General features: G+C 36.2%; 1 protein-coding gene across 2 annotated transcripts in view; it reads right to left on the bottom strand.

Moving 5' to 3' along the window:
• The window catches only part of LOC139151159 (glutamate receptor ionotropic, NMDA 2A-like), a 90,314-nt gene that overhangs the window by 55,966 nt on the left and 12,326 nt on the right, over positions 1-22,022 (bottom strand). The window contains exon 2 of one of the 2 annotated variants that reach the window (XM_070723749.1): positions 18,178-18,243. The exons of the other annotated variant lie outside the window; for it this stretch is intronic. The gene's annotated coding sequence lies outside the window, so the exon portion shown is untranslated. The remainder of the gene's footprint in view (positions 1-18,177; positions 18,244-22,022) is intronic. 2 annotated transcript variants of the gene reach the window in all.

Raw genomic sequence — 22,022 nt, 5'->3', positions numbered from 1 at the left:
TCTCTATCTCTCTGCCCTCTAGCCTTCTCAAAACGTCCGTCGACCATCTTCATCAAATATGTGAAAGGTTTATAGGGATTTAAAACTTCTCATATCTCAAGCAAATTCACCATTTGAAGTCTTCATCGCAATTGTACGAATTTTCTGTCCTTGCTTGACTGGAGGAATGATGCTTTTTGAGGAGAAAGCGCGCCTTGGCTCGTAAGTTCCTAGAGTTTTTAAACTTGAAGTTAACAAAAAATATACCTTGAACTTCCTTGTGCTTATCATAAATTTTAATAATGTCGATAGCATTCACGGTGAGGTCATTTGTAAACTCGTTGTACGATACTCAACATTTTAGTTTGATAGAGTAAAGTTGTAAGTTAATCAGACATTAAAAGATCTCGACAATGTTTTTATCAGTCACAACCGAGGCTACGTGTGTTTGGCAATTTCGTAGCGTGATTTTAGATACTGAGAAATATATGACCTCTCAAATAATGACAGCAATTTGTCCGATGATGACTTTGTATCTTAGATCGAAAATAAATTAAATAATTGTCAATGTGGGAACGGGCAATAATGGGTACGAGACAACATTGCATTCCACGGAAATGAAATCCTGTTGCTCACGTGTTATCAAAATAGGACCGTAAATTCAATTTTGTGCGCTACTCGTCTACTTCGCCAATGCAGCTCCCTTGCACGATTGCCCATAAATAAATAATCACAAGCCGCGAGTTGCTCTTCCCTGCTGAAGACATTACTATGGTTCTCAACCCCAGCTTAGATAATCTTAGCCTCTCTTGCTTTGTTCATTTCTAGGGATTCTAAAAGAAATTAAGGTGCCATTTCTGTGAAAAAAAAACAACAAATGGGTCGCTTAGCCGGCAGGCCGACTCGTTCGCTTTTCACAATGGCAGACAAAACTATACTTTTTGGTCGTGATGCCAGACGTATTTCTGGCTTCTTCAATCTTGGATTGCATGTTTCGCCTAAGCTAATCGCTTAAAACTATTCTACAGGCAGGGTTTTAAGAACAGCTGAGGTATATTTTTCCAGGACTTTTATTTTACCTTTGACTTTATTCATCTTTTATAGAACAATGATGTTGTTTGTATTTTAACCGAAAAGTTGCATTTACACTTAAAAAATATATCATACCTGTGTCATTTAGTTTTGGTTCCACTTTTTGTAATACTCTTATTATTTTTACAGTTTCTGCAAAAGCTATTCTCATCAACCGACATTACAGCATAACAGCATCTTATAGTGACGAACAAACGAATTATTTGAAAAGTCAAGAACATCGGACTCGTGATTGGTGGTTTAAAGGTATACAGTCACCTGTAATCTAAATATGCCCATATATAGTCAAAGGGGCGTTCCTTGGTATTCAAAATGCCCATGTTAGGGCGCAGTTTTTAAAAAGCAGCCACCCGTTTAAAATCTGTGATTGGTTAGATTTTCCCTTTCCATGGTAACTGTGGCAAAATTGGAACAGGTGATAGTATACCTTTAAGTATAGAACCTTATGGCATGCGATAACCTTATTTGTCTGAGAACAGAATATGTCATCATACTTCGGAATTCCAAAGATAGTAGTTTCTTTTTAAGGGAAGGAAACCAATACTCATTATTTAAAAATTGAAAAAAAAGTAGAAAAGAACAGCATACGATGTCATTCAGATACAATTTTTGAAGTAATTGCTGTCATTTGCGATGACCATCGTTTTGAAAAGTTAATGGAACAATTGAGCACATATTACGCAACAACGCCATTACGTAGAAGGATACTTGGGAATAAAAATACAATGGCTGCAACATCTGTTCAACGAAAATAAACCCATGCCCTCGACGAAACAACTTGCAACGTAAAATAAGAAAATTCACCTCATCGAACTACGAGCTTTTTCATGTGCCTTATATTTTTGCGCCTGGTGTCACTTCGCTCAAGTGTTGACAAGCACGTTCTGTTTGCTTTTATTTGAATCGCTCTCCATATAGAAAAGTAAGGCAGCCTACTGTGCTGCAAATTGTCACCCGCTATAGTAGCACGGCTTGCGGATTAAGATAGGGCACGAAGCCTGATTACATCGGCAAAATTCGCGGCTTATTCAACATTACATGTACATGTAGACCCTATACTCCTATTTCAGGATACCATGAAACACATCAGGATCTCTGTAATGGCCCAGTAAGCCGATGCCCACTATGTATAGTGGGTATGTCCAGATAATTTGATACTTTTAAGGTAAAATGTACCTCGGAGACAAATATTCACTCTTAATTTTTCACCATACTTTTCTGATTTGGGGACGAATAGGTTTACTGAGACTGGTTGGTAATCGTATTCATGTATCTGATATGTGCGCCGCTAAGCTTTGACAAGACAGTTAAAAAGGTAACGATTGCAACCGCAGGCAACCATAATGGGAATCTTCATATCTGTTACAGTAACTCGTCTCGTCTAATTAATTGAAGCAGTATTATATTCAGACTCCTGTCGGAAAAGATGGCTCCAGCATGTACATTTATTGCTATGATGAAACATTTCAATCAACTCACAGAAATCTTCAAAAGACATTAAACGTCAAAGCATGTGTACCAGCTTAAATTTATAGCAGGGCCTATTGGGACCACAAATGACCCACTTTCATGTAAAATGATCGATGATGATTGAAGTACATTACAGATTAATGAAAAAATATCCGCACAAAAACATGAAATTACATTTAATCATTTTGTCAAATTGCTTCCGCTGAGAAATATAATAGGACAATTCTCTTGTGCCAATACGACAGGTACTTTTAGGTTTTTGCCCGACAAATAATTAAGATAAATACATGTTAAAATAGTAATCCTTAACATACATAAATACATACTGCACGAATGTATGCATGCATACATACATACATATGTACGTACGTTGGTACATACATACATACATACATACATACATACATACATACATACATACATACATACATACATACATACATACATACATACATACATACATACATACATACAACACACACACACACACACACACACACACACATACATACATACATACATACATACATACATACATACATACATACATACATACATACATACATACATACATACATACATACATACATACATACATACATACATACATATACGTTTTGATATCATACAAAACCTTTGATGTTCATGGGCAAATAAAACCATATAACGAAATAGAAAAAATAAAATCGACCGTTATCATCAAAACATTACTTTGGCGGTATTAGTGTTTGTGCCTGCGTTAAATTAAATACGGAGAATTCTCTTGCCTTCAGGGACCAAGAGAGTTACTGGAGACCCAAAGGATCGCAATTTTTCTGGCCGAAAGACAATCAGTATGTACCTCGGTATTTGAGCATTGCCGATAATTGGCGGAGTGTTTAATGAAATAAGTTTACGCGTAGTTTGTTCTGGGTCGATAGATGTCGATCGGCAACAACTAGGCAGTCAAATAACATTCAATTTATTTAGGGAAATGTTGGGTTAGATCATCGCCTCAATCATCATGGTTGATAATGATGATAATGATTATTCTATATACCTATGCCTATATCGCTTCATCTAACTGACGTTTACCTTAAAATATCAGCCATGCCATATTTCACAGTAAACATCGAGACATGCGCGATAAATGTTATCGGTTTTGGAGTGTTCTCGAACTTCATTTGCAATTTGATGGTAAACAACATAAAAAAACAAAATCGCTGCTGCTCTCCGCCTGCGAAACAATGTCGCCGATGTAAAATATTGAAGGGTTTTGAGGGACATGGATATTTCGGGTTGTTAAATACGGAAATAACATTTTGAATCTTGTCATGGTTTCCCATGGTTTTCTGTTTAACTTGTTGTGTTTTTCAGACAAGCTCTAGCAAACATTCTGCCGTTCGCACGGCACGGTCTATTTCAGTCGGAACATGTAGTGAGCGCGACGCCTGTTGGCATGGCAACTCTCAGTGTAAACAAACAAAATGTCGGCCTCTCTCCGTGTCGTACGACGATCGAGCGCGATCGAAATAAGAAGAGATTTAAAGCTACGTCAGACACTCGACTTCGTCTCTTGTCTGATGCAGCACAAATAAAACTCATGATGATACGTCAAAATAATAACAGGCGATATTAAACACTCAGCGACGGTATACCACGAGATTTTGACCAGTGCACGACATATATGCACGAGCGATAGCGAGTATCGTCACTGGTCAAAATAGAGTTTGTATACCGTCCCGTTGTATACCGGGTGATTTATTGCTATTATATCATAACAGTATATTGAAATTATGGCATGGAACGTCAGAAAAGGGTTTTGCTCTTGCCAAAAGCTCGCGCGTATGCCAACCGTGGTTTATTGCGAATATACCATGGTTCTCTTCACGTCTCGACCAATCAGACGGCTGCATTTGCGCCGTCAATATACTGGTATGATATTATGGGTATTATTATAGATTATTCTATTTTTGATGTTCCCTGCCAAAACTTCAATATACTGATATCATATAATAGCAATAAATCACCCTAGGGACGATATACAACTCAATTTTGACCAGTTGACGATACTCGCTATCGCTCGTGCATATATGTCGTGAACTTGTCAAAATCTCGAGGTATACCGTCGCAGGGTATGCTTTATTGCTTAAATAACATCTGTTGGTGATAGTGATAATCATCAGCAGCAGCAGTAGTAGCGGCAGCGCAGTAGGACATGTTGATCAATATTTTTGATCACAGGGGTATAACTTCTACATATGTACAAAATGATTACATGCTTTATTTCACTCGTGACGAGAAGACATTTCAAAGAGTGGACTCTTCTCCGTCCTTACTCTATCCTTTTGTACAGCGCTGTGCAACGTTCACCCCTGCTAGCTTCACACTTAAACCAAGGGCATCTTATTGGTCTTGCACAAGACTGTAATTATAACAGTAAAATAAGAAGAGGTTTGGTACGCGTGTACACTTTATTTGAATGACCCGCCTCTCTGTCAATTATAGACCTCGCTGTAGGCCAACTGTTACAGCATCCTCTCGGCCTAGGGCAGACATAGCGCAAAACCTGTTGTGTGAACTTAGTTTATATCAGGGAAACCCTTGCTTTAATCAAAGCGTAATCAAAGCGTGCGAATATGATGGATAAATGCAAAAGTGGTTTGAAATATATCATTACCCAGGGATACTGCTACCCACCAAATTAAAAATGATAGCCATAAGTCGTATAATACCAACTAAAATATAAAGGGAGACAGCGTTATAACTGCAATGCCCGAATTTGATGTTAGTTTGAATTATACATGATTTACTGTAAACATGATTTGACTTTATTCGTGTGATGACAACTCACTTAAAAGTAGTATCACTTTAGGAAAAAATGCAGATTCGTGGAACACAAATTGAGGTTTCCAATAAACAAATTATAACGCTAGCTGCTTTATTATTTCCAATGTTAATCTGTAACACGTGTCTTGTACAAACAATGGGCTGCATTGATTGATCAGAACAAACCTTACTTGTTCGTAATGAATGTCGGTTGTTAGCAAACATCTGCGGCAAGCTAGGTAGCTTAATTTAACGCGTCATCAAACAGTGATACTGAAGCAATGTCGCTTTTCTCTAGTTTTGATTTGACCAAATCCTCAAGACAGACATTTTGCGAATGACAAATGCATTTAACACATCAAGATTTCACGATACCTTATCCAAAATGTTGGCGGAACAAATATGCCTGCACAAACATGTACCATCGTATAGCATGGTGATATTGCGCTATAATTAAAGAGATACCAGGTCAAAACGCACAGTTTACTTCTCTGCTATGTATCAGGTATTGCAGTAGCAGTAAACAATGATCACAGCTCCATAAGTTGTAACTTACGAGATAAATGAGGACTATAGTTATGTTGTGTTCGGAAAAACAACGTCGACTGCCTTATGTTCAACATGTCATCTCAGCTCGCGTTGTTGTTGATTTTAATACTGCACTAAATGCTCTGTCATATTTATCAGAGAGTCACGCGGGTCATATTTACAAACCTGTGCTTGAGGGAGGGTAACGTTTTGCAAACTTAGCCTGTCGTTCATACATTTTAAAGCTTTTCACAATAATTCAGTTAGAATGATAAAAGCTGTTCCACAGTACATACATTACACCCCATAGATTTAATACATAAATGTGATCACAGCCAATGGCACGGACAACACTATTATGGCATTTTTATCATCCTTATAGTAGATAGATAGATAAATATATATATATACATTTATCTTTCTTACTATCAATCTATCTCTATGTCTATCTATCTATCTATCTATCTATCTATCTATCTATCTATTTATCTATCTATCTATCTATCTATCTATCTATCTATCTGTCTGTCTGTCTGTCTGTCTGTCTGTCTGTCTGTCTATCTATCTATCTATCTATCTATCTATCTATCTATCTATCTATCTATCTATCTATCTATCTGTCTATCTATCTGTCTATCTATCTATCTATCTGTCTATCTATCTATCTAGCTATCTATCTATCCATCCATCCATCTATCTATCTATCTATCTATCTATCTATCTATCCATCTATCCATCTATCTATCTATCTATCTATCTATCTATCTATCTATCTATCTATCTATCTTTCTATCTATCTATCCATCTATACACTAGTAAAAAATATCCGTTTCTGTGTGATTTTCCCAGGTTTCTTCTGTTTTCAAACCATTCAATGTTATTTTCCAGTATTCCCTATCATGTAGTCGGATTCAGTTTTTCCACAGTGAAATGTATAGAATAAACCCTCAACCCACCCTTCCCTAGCCCACCCCATTCTGTGCAACATTGACTGGTGTTACATACTGTACCACTCCGGAACGGTTAACACAGTTCTCTCAGTTTGTGTAACTATATTATGTAGTTTACCCTGACTCTTCACAGCCGGGCATGACTCATTAATAGCGTCACATCACTGATAAGAAACTTAACAATTTCGCAATGATATAACTTCCATTAGGGGTTTTGCCATGCAGTTAGATTTTTAGCTCCTCTGTCAGCGACGCTGAGCTTATCAATAGGTTGATTTTCCGTCGTCGTCCGTCGTCCGTAGTCGTATTCCGTTGTCCGTCAACAATTGCCTTCTCCTCTGAAACCGCAAGTCCAATGGCTTTGAAATTTTATATGCAGTTCACTTGGGGTGACCTCATTAAGTTTAAATCGTGGTGAAATTTGCATATTTGTTTGGGGCATTTTTTGGTGTTTTTGGTGAAAAAGTCTTCTTCTGTGAAACCGCTTGTCCGATTGCTTTGAAATTTGATATGCAGTTTACTTAGGGTGACTTCAGTCAGATTTGTTCAAATCGTGGTGAAATTTTCATATTTGTATTTTAAAGGCAATTTTGGTTATTTTTGATAAAAATATCTTTAAAAATCTTCTTCTTCAAAACTACCTATCAGATAGCTTTGATATTTGGTACATATGTCCCTAGGGATGATCTATTTCAGATTTGTTCAAATTGTGCAGAAATATGCAAATTTGCATTTTTAAGGCAATTTTTGCCATTTTTGGTCAAAATATGTATTTCTCAAAAAGTACTGGTCTGATAGTTTTGAAATTCAGTATACAGGTTTTTATAGATGTACTAAGTAATATATATTGAATTTCTGATGAAATCTGTAATTGTGTATTTTTGAGGCAATTTTTGCCATTTTTGGTCAAAAAATGTGTATTTCCAAAACTACTCATCTGATAGCTTTGCAAATTAATATACAGGTTCCTACAGATCACCTTAATAATATTTATTGAAATTATGATGAAATCTGCAATTTTGAATTTTTGGGGCAATTTTTGCCATTTTTGGTCAAAAATTGTGTTTCTCAAAAAGTACTGGTCTGATAGCTTTGAAATTTGGTATACTGCTTTTTACAGATGAGCTAAGTAATATATATTTAATTTCTCATGAAATCTGTAGTTTTGTTTTTTGGGGGCAATTTTAGCCATTTTTGGTCAAAAAATGTGTATTTCCAAAACTACTCATCTGATAGCTTTGCAATTTGGTATACAGGTTGCTACAGATCACCTTAATGATATTTATTGAAATTATGATGAAATCTGGAATTTTGAATTTTTGGGGCAATTTTTTCCATTTTTGGTCAAAAAATGTGTTTCTCAAAAAGTACTGGTCTAACAGCTTTGAAATTTGGTATACAGGTTTCTATAGATGAACTAAATTTGATCTTTTGAAATTATGATGAAATCTGCATGTTTTATTTTTGGGGGCAATTGATGCCATTTTTGGTCAGAAAATTTTGTTGTCAAAAACTACTTACCAGATAGCTGTGGTTGACATGTTCTTAGGATGATCCACTGTGATATATTCAAAGTATGATGAAATCTTCAATTGTATTTGAAATCTTCAATTGTGTATTTTTGCAGCTATTTTTGCCACTTTTTTCTGGGCACTGCATTAAGCTATCAAAAATTTCCACCTCCTTCATCAACACGTGTCAAAAATAGTTATTCTCTATAAAACACAGCGGAGCTATATCGGCCGCTAGGTCGCTTGTTATATCAATATTCCCATCTATCTTGAAATATGACTATTTCCTGTGTTACGGATTGACTTCATGCAATGTTATTGCAGGTGGTGGATATGTCCATCATCTTTGCATCATGAAAAACTGATAACATCTATGTAGTATTTTGAAAATCTATGATATAATTAAACTATTAACAGAATCCCCGATACTAAATTAGCTTTATCTGTGCATTTAAGTCTGATTGACAATTTCTATTAATAAATTTGACTCGAGTAGGTCGATAAGAAGTGCATATAGGTACAACAAATGTGATTATGGAGTTTCATCCGAGTCTATTCATTTACAACATATGAGAGTCCAAGAGACATACATTTACATTTATAATTAGGTAGCATGTGCTCCATATTTATAAGAGTGGTATATTGGCCTCTACTATGTTGTAAAAAAATCAGGTCTAATTGTAAAGGATAAGCGAATGACAGGTGTACAAAAGAAGGTGTGAGAACATGGGGTAAATATGACAGTCTATTTTTTGTAAGGTGATACACGCATTTCCAGCTCTCAAATTTACAACAGGTTGAGGTTAATGTTTTACAAAGCGGAAAAGGGGAGGGTCATATTTTAGATAGGTGAATTTCGGGAGGTTAAAATATAACATGATGAAACATTCTAATTTCCTCCGGCCCAGCCCTCGTAATTAAAGCTCCGTTATAGAATAAATAAAATGGGAAATGTTTTCAAAAGCTTGGACTGGTAACCTTTTGACCAAAGTTTTTTTCTATCATAAACGTAAAATGCATTAGATAAGTGAACATTAACAAAGTATTTAAGAATAAGAAACATTTTAAGGCATTATCAATGACATAAATAACTACAAGTCCCACTTTACAACCGCGACAAGGAGAATTTTAAATAACAATATAATGACTAAGTTTCTCTCAGTTGGATTTATAACGGATTTTAGAAGCAAAATTATTTGCAAATTTTGACACTAAAATATACCAACAAGGTCATACAAAGAAAAAAACAAACATGCTAAGAAAATATCAAAAAGGATTTTACATTTAAAAAGACTGAAAGACCCTCAATTTGTATCAATATTTCTCCTATTTTCGTTTCTTTGTAGCATCAATATTTTCATCAAAACCACACTATAAGAAGTACCTGCTCATTTTAAATCGAACATGGAATAAATAGTATCTTCCTATTAATTATTATATAGTTGATATTTTACGTTTGAAAAGAAGGCAAAAGAGACAACTCTACATTTGGTTGGAATAAATTTTCATTCCAACCCTAAACGTTTTACTCAAAAAGATACGATCACAAATCTCGAACAAGGACGACGAAGATGAAACTGTTGTTTCTAATCTTGACTTCATGTTCTGCTCCTGCGAGCTTGTTGTTTATTCTGAAGCGAGCTTGCTTTTGTCTTGCAAAGAGTCGCTTACAAAGTAATTCCACGCCTGAACAGACAGTGGCTAGACGCAAACTACCTTCGCCAGCTCGCATCCGCCAGTCGATGAAAAGATTACCAAGCCATTGGAATGACTGGTAAGAAGAAAATTGAAAAGTTGCGTCTTGAATGAAGAGCGGCTCGAAAAGGCGTTTACATCTTCCCAGTGTCACTTTATTCAATGCGAGCCATTAGAAAGAACCTGCAATCACTCAAATAAATAACGTTCCAAAGGCTTAAAGCTGAACAAGCTTTTTACCTTCGGAAAATAAACCAATATGCGTGAACAACATGATGAAAGTTTGCTTATTGATTGGTCACTGTTGTTTGTATTGAAAGATACAACAGGCCACCAGTTACAGTAGATCATTCGTTGTGAGTTCGAACCAAATTGAAACCACTGTACTTTCTACCCTTGGTTGATAGCTCTGCTGGTGGACAGAATTATCCCCGAGGCCGTCTTTTGTCCAGTTTAAGCGATGTATTCATTGCTTCGCTTCGGTAAAGTTTGTGTGCGAGGTATGATAGCGAGCGTACGAGCGTGAGTGCTTCACGAACTCTACAGCGTGTGGAGAGGTCGCAGTCAGGAAAAATTGTAACAGCTTAGCTCGGTTATTGAACCAATCTTTATTGAGATTGGGGATTTGGCCGATAGGTTTTGTCTGTGACTTCTTTTGTAGGTGACAGGGTACCGTACGTTGTGAGTTCGAACCCGTTTGAAACCACCGTATTACACACAGCCCAGAATTTGAATATCTTGGCAGGATTAATTCATTTAGTCCAAGCAGCATGTTCAACGCTTTAGCAAAGCATACCGATTGACTCCTTACGTAAAAGGCTAGGTTCAGTCAGATTCTATTACACGTGACAAGATGTATACGGTCACGTGAATAATACAAAGCAATTTATGTTCAAAGACTTCACATTTTATCCATGAGCCGCGAGGTAATTTTCAAAAAATGAAAAGGCCAGTAGAATTTGGGCGCCCAGATTTTAAAATCAATCTTGTATACTCACTTCAGATGTATCATAGTAGGATGCGATATCGGATATATATGTAAATCACGATACTGATGGCATCTTCTCGCATGATAAAAAGTCCAAGTTAATCAAAGAACACTTGAGGAGTTTGAATGTCTCGACCAACGCCTCGAGGGAGAGCAGGACATTTCCACATGAGTATACTTTCACTACAACGACCGGTCACCGTACTCTCTCAGGGAGTAGTATCCCTGAGCGAACTACCGCGTCTTGGCATCGAAATTGTGTGAGTGCAAATACTTACAATAATTCCCCCATTCAAAGGAAATGGCAGGTTTGTGAGATTTGCAACATGCAAGGTTAGAATGATTCCAGATCAATTGTGAACTCAGCTATCCGAAACTTTGGTGATAAAATGTTATGGACGTGTTTTGCACGTAAAAAACGCAGCATACGCGATTGTCACCTAAAACACAAGGTATTCCATGTCATGTTCATTCGTGCTCGACGTGAATATGTTATTCTATACTTAATCTACGTTAGTAACAGAGGGTGTCAACAAACTGACGAACACTAAATGCTATACGCCAGATATGGACAAATTATCAAGTCATGAGTGAGAATTATGATTTCATACCGTAGAATTGGAAAATAACATTGGATATTCAGTGCAAAATGCGTTCAAGATTTTATAAATATGGCATTTTATCAGGCAACTAAGAAATTATAGCAATCGTCTTTTCGATGAATGTCCATTGTATAAATGTTTTCGACCAAAATCGTATACAGCCTTTAAACGATCACAGTACATTCCATTAGCAATGTCGGTAGAGGAAGTTTTACGATGAATCCAGCTGAAAGTAGTTCTAAAACGACACAGATTCTGGTTTTTAGTATGGAATGAACAGAAGTGGTTTGGTAAAGTTTTAAAATATTTTTGCACCATATTAATTGTAAGGTGGATTATATTTTATAGATTTACTTTACGTCCAATAAGCTTTTCAAATCATACCTGTTACTCACTGACTAGATTATACTTACTGCTTCACACTTTTCCGCGATTTAGTACAGCTAGAAGATCGTGGAGCTTCGGAAGGGGATGCATGATCACCCAGCATTTATTTGACGGAAATTTAATAAGCATTTCATCCGTGGTATGCATGCCATTGAAGAGACATGTCAATATCAACTGAATTGAAGAATCTTGCAGTATTCACTGTCATTATTCAAATTCGTATGAATAGTGATGCATCAGCGTTTCATGATCATTTGAGCCTTAAGCTTAATATGATAGATGCGTTATTGTTCGATAAAATAGGCTTTAAATAGTACCACGATGAATCAGTATTACATGAAATTTCGAAATTCATACGATTGCAACCAGTTCTGGTTGATTGCATGTGCACAGTAAGAGAATGTGCTTAACTTCACCCCTTCTATTTATAGTGCATCTTATTTAACTCTATATTACTCGAGTCATGTATGTGATCATGTTCAGAAAAAACGGTACTAAGCTGTTTATTGCAAGTGTTATTTTCTCTTAACAAAGTCCAAGTATACATTACTTATCAACATATGCAATTATTCAGAATATTTCCCATGATTCTAAATTTTTTAAGTTCATCATTAACAATAATTGTTTCTTTTCGAACGACGTAGAGTCTTAGCGAGACTAAATAACATTGGGTCCATGTTAAGATGAGAAAATTATCGTATTGTATATGGTTATGGTACCTTCGAAAAAAGGCACCCTGGATAATTGCTGATTACTACCAAATTAAAATGTACATGCAGCTCTTTATTCCTCAGCTGTATACATGCAAGAGTATTCGATTTTCTTTTAGTCGCAGTGCCCTAATTTTAAAGGTAAAATAGCATTTAGTATTGACCAAACCGTCGTATGATAGTTTCATTACAAATCAGACTACCTATCGTAAAAGGGTACATAGCTTCTGTACGTAAAGTGTACATGTGAACAACTACTATTATAGTGGACTGTGATGTATCGTATGATCGATCGACCGTTTCAAGACAAGCTGATTTCTTCCTCAAAGGGGATGTCGGCGGAAGGTTGTGAAATTGTTTTGGTCTCCATAAAAGATGGACCGAAACCAATTCTCCACTGGTTTGGCTACGAATGTGAAACGGAACTGAATTTCCATCAGCTTTTCCGCGATCCGCGATTGATCACCATATTGGGTCTCCACCGGGCAAGCAGGTACTTGAAATGTTCGTTGCTGAATGCCCCAGATAGTTCTCATGTGGTTGAAGTTGCTCTTACTTTGAACAGTGTTTCTGCTACCAAACGATTGGGGCATTTTATAAGTCCGGATTAGAATTCAGTTATCAAAAATAGTAATGGCCATTCGGCATTACACATGCGTAGTTTGTCTTGACAAGCAACGGCACTGATCGCTGAACGTCATTTTTCTTTCATTCATATGCAAAAATAACATTTTTTTCCGCATTTCCGCAAGAACGATGAAAATAAAATCTGCTAGTGTTACAATGGCTACTAAAAGTCACACTAAATCTGCTATTGTTACAATGGCTACTAAAAGTCACGCTAATTCATATGACTTTATGGCTTGACTGCGCACGTAACAAAAAAATTTGTCCGAATTTCAGGAAGCGGCGCGATATCCGATGTCGCGCGTGCAGCTATATTTAGTAGCACACCTGAAATCGCGATCAGCGCTATTTGAAGTAGGATAAAAAACTAGTTGATACACAGAATTCACAGAATTCAGTATAAATAACCAAAAGTTACAGCTTATAGATCATTTAACTCAACAGGAACTGTGAGCAGGAATAGTATTATTTGACACTTGGGACAAGGAGGATTTGTACTCAGGGCTATTATGATTTGTTCAGCTACCCACACTTCTTACTACAACAAATGTAAATATATGAAAGAGACATTATTAGTTTCATCTTATACCAAGATGTTTGGCATTTCTTTTTTGAGTGACAACTACATACTTTGTTATAATCAGTAACTTTTTTGCAGTTTAATATTTGAACTTTTCAGGTTTTGAAAGAACACGTTTTGTTACGTTCTACCTAAACATTTTGAAATTCATAGATGTACAAGTTGTCAAAACAACTATTACTGTTCCTTTTTTTCTCACGTTGTTCATCTCGTTATCTATTTCGCCTGCTTTTACCTGTTGGCTCGTCTTGACGTGCTGAGAGGTACCGATCTTCAAACTATTGACTATACGAGATGTTCAGAGTTCGTTGGTACTACATAGATTGTATTTCTCGGTAGACAAGATTGGCAGGTGCCATCGTCCAAGATGCGCTTCTCCAATTGTCCAAATGCCTTGGACTAGTCTTTGGTCATTCTGCCTAATTTTCTCTCTTGCCCTTTGTATTCCCTTTCTCGTATTATTTTAGAATATGATTTTAAACGTGATCTTTAAGGCTTTCCTCTGCTTTGATCATGCAATAGACATGAATTAAAGATAAAATAATACACCAAATCGTAAACGTCAGTACACGTCTAGATCTCAAATTTTCATGTCTCAAATAATATCCAAATGTGTTGCAAACCCATCATGGGAAGTTCTCATGCTCCTTCATTAAGTGTTGAACTGGACTACCTTTTTTTATTCTAAATATGATTTAAACGTATTCTTATCATAGTTGAGATCTTGTAATTTTAATTAATAATTTTGCTGGTGCCTATGACCAATTAGAACATGAACCTTCGTCAGAGATTAACTATCTCCGTAACACAACCATTTGATTACTCTCATACTGTACATGTGGTACATTATGTACTGGTATGATGTTTATTGTAATTGTTTGCTATGGAATTTTGTTCAGACTCACAGTTACCCTACAATAACTATGGCTGTTTTATTTATATAAGGTGTGTTTCCAAGCATTGTTTTCAACGTGCTTAATGAAGAGCACAATAAACACTGCATTGTAAATGTAATTGTTGAGTATTTATACTTGTGACTAATCAACCGATTGGAAAGGTTAAGTTTATGGATTGATTTTTGTACTGTTTTTTTTCTGTGTTTGTTTGGGGTTTTGTGGGTTTTTGGGTTTTGGGGGTTTTTTGTTTTTATTTTTGCTGGCTGGCTGGTAGGTTTTTCAAAAATCCAAGGATTACAAACAAAGAATTTTCTTTAAATGGCCTTACTGTGAAAAATATGGACACCGTGTCAACCTCATCTTGCTTTAATGTATCTATTGTGCAGTGGATAATGCAAACACCAATACAGGCTTTGAGGGTTTATGCAATAAGCACACCACTGGGAAAGCAATCGAGATTATCAGCTTGGTTATTCGAAACGTATTATTCAAATTCGAATTTGACTTTTTTGTGTGTACAAGTGCTTTTGCTGTCTTTTCTGTGCTGTTTTGTGTGTATGTTTATATAAAAATTGACTGAGTATTATTAATTTTGACCAAGTGTTATTGGATTATAGATATCATTATTTTTCAAATCAAGTATTACAAAAGCATAAATGAGCACTATCACTCATAACTTTTGAAAACAACTACCATTTATACTGACGGAAAGATAAACACAAATCGCAAACAAAGGGAAATTACTTGATGAGCTTTGGAGGTACTTAACGTAAACAGTTCGGATACCTTCTGTAGCAACCATAATTTCATAGAAAAATATAATCTTACATTTTTCGTCTTAGAACATGCGAGGATTCTGGTGAAAATTATGCTAAAATTAGGTTTTTTAATGAAGGAATTATTCGGAGCACACTGACAGAACTTAATTGACAATTGTAACACACGAACAGCTGCCATCGAGGCAACACATGTCATATAAAGCAATGGAATTCAGTGCACATATTTTGAATAATAACCACATCGAAGATGTGTGTCCGGCGTTGTGATAATATCGCCGTTCTACATGGGGAATATTCTAGGAAACGCAGACATGAGAGAAATACTTACTCATTCACCCTACTGCCCACTCATAAAGATTTTAAATGGAAAAAGAGTTGGTATAGAGTTGATGCTGATAGTTGGAGGCCAGCTGACACTACAGAAAATTAGTGAATCCGTGTTCTATGTACATTTAGTCCATGTTGGTTTCGAATCTCGAGGGTTTATGTTCACGTCAAAATTGCAGTTTTTTATGTTTGGAGTTCGTACTTTGACGTTTTGAGGAGACAGTATCCGACTCTTGTTTTACATTGCGTACATGATGAATCTAGGTAACTGCTTTGTGCATGTTTAACAACGTACAGATGTTTCCGGACGTTCGTGAATACTTGTGCATACCAGTCATCGATAATACTTCAACCTCTCGATGAGCAATACTTTCCTTTGATTTTAGCTTAGCCGTATTGATATTATCTGTGTTAGCGGTTGTAGAAACAAATCCGATCTTCCGCATTATAGAATATTGGAAAACACTGCGACGTTGAATGGAATAAACCTGTTTCGCCGTGAGATTAGCGTGCAATCATCAGAGAAGGTTCAATTAGTATTTTTCTTGTGAGGTTAATGCTTTTAATCTCGACATTGTTTAAGTTTGAATCGGAATCCGCTATGGAAATAATCAATTGGGCGCAAATAAGCCAGTAGTAGCATCGAGTTTTAGGGAAAAGTAACTATCATGATTCATTTTGGAAACGGGTTTAATTTCCGTCTTTTATGTGCAATCTGGATCTGGATAGGCTACTGTATGTTGTCGCATCTGTTTCCCATGGTATCAGATGGGAATTTCGAAGTACTTTAAAGAGGCTTGATACGTTGGGAAGAAATATGTTTAAGTGGCTGATATCACGAATACTAGGAAAATGGGGGAAAGTATGAAACATGCTCGCTGTGAATTGGAGAATCATTCTCCGACCGTCGAGTTTGGGGACGCATACATAAAAAGACGATAGGCTGTTTCGTTGACAGTTTGTGCTTAGGTGAAAATGCTCTCTTCGAGCTTGATATACCTAACGCCTTAAATAATGTAGAAGTTGAAAAATCCGCCATGATCTATGGTACATAAGTTGCGTGTCGAGATTTCGAAATCAATCTAACTTGAGCCCGAGAGACGCTCCTTGGCTCCTTTATGTACATAACCTAATGAGTTGTGTATCATAGTAGTGCTAAATCTTCCAAAGGATGGCCACTGGAGAATATATCGCTGTATTATGTCTTTATCAATAATGTCATGTGTTATTTTTAAATTTTGATGTTGACTTTCTACAGAGTTAACAAATTTCTACTCTGAATAACAATCTTGCTTTGATACGATTCATGAGATTTGCTCATCTTGCCGAAATATTTATGGTTTGAAGTTGCAAATATCCATTTGACAGGCCTATGTCAACGTTAACATCTACGATCATAATTGAAAAGATATTAGTGTTTTGAAAGATCTAGCCGTGCTGCAAGGTTCATGGCATTCTATGTCTCATAAGGTAACAGATACCTGGCACTTAAGCTCTTTATAACATTGATAGCAATATTGTATGGATAGACGTTCAAGCTGAATTCGACAATAGATAGGTTTGGCTGCACGTTTCAAGGGAAGATGAACGCATAACGTCACGAGTTTCTGCGATGACGTCATAGACTTGTGCGTACGTTTTCGACGTACACAGATCCGGCGCCACGTATTAACGTGGAGACAGCTGATTTCACGTAAATTGTAAACATGTACATTTATTCTCATCTTTATATAGCAATACATGACATAGATTGTGAATATCTCTGAAATTACCAAACGCGGCGCATTCGGATTCTCAAACCAGATCTGTATGGGTTTTGAGAGCCAACAAGCAGCTAAGCTACATTTCCATTCTATTGGGTAACGTTGAATTCTAGAGAGAGATCATTCCAGCCAATAAACTTCGGGCTTTGTTTGGGATGATGAGAAATGACAGAAAATGTGGCTGGAGCACATCTTTTCTGTAAGAGTGTTTCAGCTTCAAATCACAATTTATTTGGTTCCCCCTCTCTGCTAATATGTAGTGATTATGGATCATGAGTGTTAACATCATGAGGGTACAAGTGTCGATTATACGAAGACAAAATTTCGGCTTTTGCTGAGTATCGTTAAATAGGCCACTATGGATACGAATTCAACTTAGAGCTGATTCAAAAAAGATAGACAAACTAAGCTAACTAGAGTCTTCGGGAAATGAATGGGCTGGATTGTTCTGATATTTAAATTTATGTATGCAAATAATTACTTACAGTTCCTTCAGAGGTTCTTCCTTTGGCGTAAAGTCTTCGAAGCGACCTACCACAAGTTCGAAACCGCTAGAATATCAAGAGATGTTCAATAGATAGATACATACTTTGTCGGGTCTCTGCGCTCATTTGACACATTGCACTGCGAAAGAGACTGCGCAGAAGGTGTTTATATTGCAGTTGGAAGGTATCACAGTGAACCGTTTTGCATACATGATTAGGCTATTCACTGTCAAAGCTATTCTTAGTGTGAGATGTCACACAAAGTCTTGCACTCATTAAAAAGAAAGTGTAGACTGTAACAGTTGGAAAAGTTGAAGAGATAATTACATGTGGATCGTAAAATTATGTCATAAACAAAAAAGACATGTAACATTTAAAGTGAGCACTCAAACCGAAATCAAGACGTTTTTCGTCTACAGACAACAGCTTATGTGTGAACATGAAAAGCTCGCTTCAGGTATTGCATGTCTGTAGACATGTTAAATATTACTTCATAGATATATCTTCTTTGTAGGTTTACGTTACACGACATTAAGTAGAACAAAGATATGTAGAATTAGGTCAGGCGACTGTTAAAAATAGATTTTGCGGCCTATGCAAACCAAGTGAACTCTCGGGCTGTAATCAATGGTAGGCACTGCAACATACATTAGCTATTTACGAGTGTTTACTAACAGAAACTCTTACAAAAGATGTGAAATTTTCAAAGTATCGTTGCAGTTGTCAAGCTCATGCAATTGCCAGTGTTTCATTGCAACTAAACTCGGACTTTCAAGTGTAGTCCTTTTTGAGGGGCAACATTTTCAATATACACAAGAACGTAACGTTTAAGGTCGTTTTTGAAAAGGCGTTTACTAGTTGAGAAACAGTTCGATGAACTCATATACATCTCTTTGCTTAATTGCACCACGAGTTAAACAAGGGCTGATGACATCTTCAGTAATTAATTTCAGCGGGAATAGCACTATAATAGTTATTAATTCGAACACACTCTAAAGCATACTGATGCTTCATTGCGCTTTATTAGAGTTTGTCAATAAAGTAACTCGTCTCGCGGCGAGTACAAAAATGTCAAATAGAGATCAACTCAGCAGGAAACAGAGCTTTGTTAGAAATAGGCTTTTACAGGATGCATATACTTATTAAATATGCAGAGAATTCAGAAAAAAGTATGACAATTGCTACTTTTATTTGATCTCGACGAATAACTTTTAAATGAGCTATTCCATATTCTTCATGACTATTACGTAGCATTTTATCCTATACTCCATCGTCACGCTGTATCTTGTTTGTCATTAGAGGCTGAAGCATTCTGTCGAAATACCAAATTCCAAAATACAGTGTCACTAGTTTCCATCTCAATTATTGAAATACGAATGTCTAGTTGCGGTTCTCCTTTGACATTAATTTAGAAATGCATTAAAAGAAATTGGTAAGTCGACAAATCTAAAATAACCAAATTGAGAGTCGGTTGGGGAATGTTCCAATATTTAATTCTTACTGTTAAATGGGACAGATCAAATATTAAAATATCAAACATTTATTAACGTCAACATTCCTGATATATAACTTCATTCGACCGATAATTTTAAATACATCTCATGTGGAACGTAGCAAAAGCACTATAAAGAAGATATTATCCCAGGAACCGTTAAGAAATCCTTTTAACCGTTGCCGACCATTAATACGCTTATTAAACTTAATGGAGCAAATACGACGGTTTTGATACCACCATTTTAGGGGCAATTTTTAACACAGCAGTAAGAAATATCTTTGACTCGTCCAATCTCTTTAAGTGTGTAGTCGGGTCAACCTAGTCAAGGCGAAAGAAAGATACAGGTTGACACGCATCTTGTTTATGTCTTCAACAGCCCTGAGTTCACAAGACGTTTTCACCAAACCTCTTTTGATGTAAGTACTACGCGCCTCGAAAGTGAAAAACTTAAACTTTTGCTCAAACTTTCCTAAATGAAACTTTCAACCGTTCTCATACCAACTCAACAATAAAAATCGGGGTTCACCGTACATAGTTTAGAACTAGCAAATAAAATTACCCAACGATTTGCGATATTTAAAGTGGCCGCATTCCTGTGTTAACTCTTTGGTTGAAATTACATTTTGGATGTTCGAAAAAGTAAGGCGTTGAAAGTTTTTCTTTCTCCAAGAGATTGAAAATAAGCCCCAACATGTAGTACATCAGAAAAGAATTGTAGAAATTTGAGAGTCCGAATTTCTGTCCCCGAGGTGCGTTCTACCTTAAGATCAAAACTTGTCGTCAAATCGACCCTGAGTAGAAGCTGTTGATAGTCTATGAATAAAAAAGTAATTTATCTACAGAAAACGAATCTGCCATACTAGTCTGATAAGTTATGCCTTTTAAACAAAAATATTTGACTAGACTGAGCGGTATCCATCGGGATCAAGCGGAGGCACATAGCAAAAAAAAAACCAACATCATGGGAGCACATTTCTATAAATTGTTTATAAATAGACACCTCACGACAATCAGAGTATCACGATGTTATAGCGAAGATTGAGTCCATTAAGCGAGAGGTGCAAGTACTCCATTTATATTCAGGCAGGAGTAAAAGTGACATTACTCTACAGGGACAGTACCAAAGAATTCAGTAGTAGTTCTACAATAAATAGGTGAAAATGTTATCAGCAGTATGCTATGGTAGTACTTATTCTCTTTTAGTAGAGAGGACAAGAATTGTGATCGTTGTCTCCAAACATCAAGGATGAGGTCTATTTCTACCGTCAGTAATCTGATCTCGACCAGAGATTGATAAAAATATCGTGTTTGCTTAGTGATTTTCCAGTATGTGCGTTGGATTTTCTCTGGCACCACAACGTCAATGAACGATTGTAAACTAGATGAAACGTTTTCATTTTTTTATTGACCTGGAAGTTCGTCGTCGGCTGTTCTTCACAAAAAATCCAATTAAAGGTGACCACATGTACAGTTATGAAAATTTGGAATAGTAATTAAACGTTTTGTTAAAATCATGAATCTGCATAGAAAATTTTAAAAATGTTAATATCAAAGGTGTAACATCTTCTCTGTACATGTCCGCAAAGCAGGACTTAAAATGCAACCCATAAACGGCATATGTTAACACGAATCTACTGAACAACAGTGCACACCTTGTTGATAGACGGCATAATTTTAAATTCATTGAACTTGTAAATACACTAAGATTTGTGTGCCACGCCCTTCAAACTTTCAGAATAATTACTCACAATAGACCTCGGAAGTTTTATAAAAAATATGTAGTTACATATGCAAATGAGCTATCATCTTCTGTGCAGCTCATTTAACTTTTTGGCACAATTAAATCTGAGCGTAACGAATGTACCCCAGAAGTCTACAGAAATTCTGTGCATTCGGTTTCGATATATTGCCTAATTACAGGAATTCATTAAATATGTAAATAAGTATGCCGTGCCTGTATGTGAGGTCAAACTTTCGGTATTATTATACCTAGTATGACAAATGTACGTTAGAAGTCCATTAATATAGGTACTTTTCATATTAGTGTTTGGTCTACCTTCATGAATTCATTCGCCAGTGAACTGATCAGCATGTTACGCTCATCATATTACAGTAAACTCAACGTAAGTATGACCAACGTACCTCAGAATTTCCATAAAACTAAGCTTACATATATTTGCCTTGTTTGAATTATTGTTAAATATTCAAATGTTTTAATAATCAGCAAGCAAACCTCATCAAGCGTTGCCCATGATAGGAATATAGAGTCATCAATACAATTTGCAGTCACAACCAATTCGTCCATAGTACATTGCAAGTCACAGTACATTGCAAGTCATCCATATTCATT

Source organism: Ptychodera flava, chromosome 15 (assembly GCF_041260155.1).
Source record: "Ptychodera flava strain L36383 chromosome 15, AS_Pfla_20210202, whole genome shotgun sequence".
NCBI classification, from domain to species: domain Eukaryota; kingdom Metazoa; phylum Hemichordata; class Enteropneusta; family Ptychoderidae; genus Ptychodera; species Ptychodera flava.
This window is presented reverse-complemented; position numbering and strand designations above follow the sequence as displayed.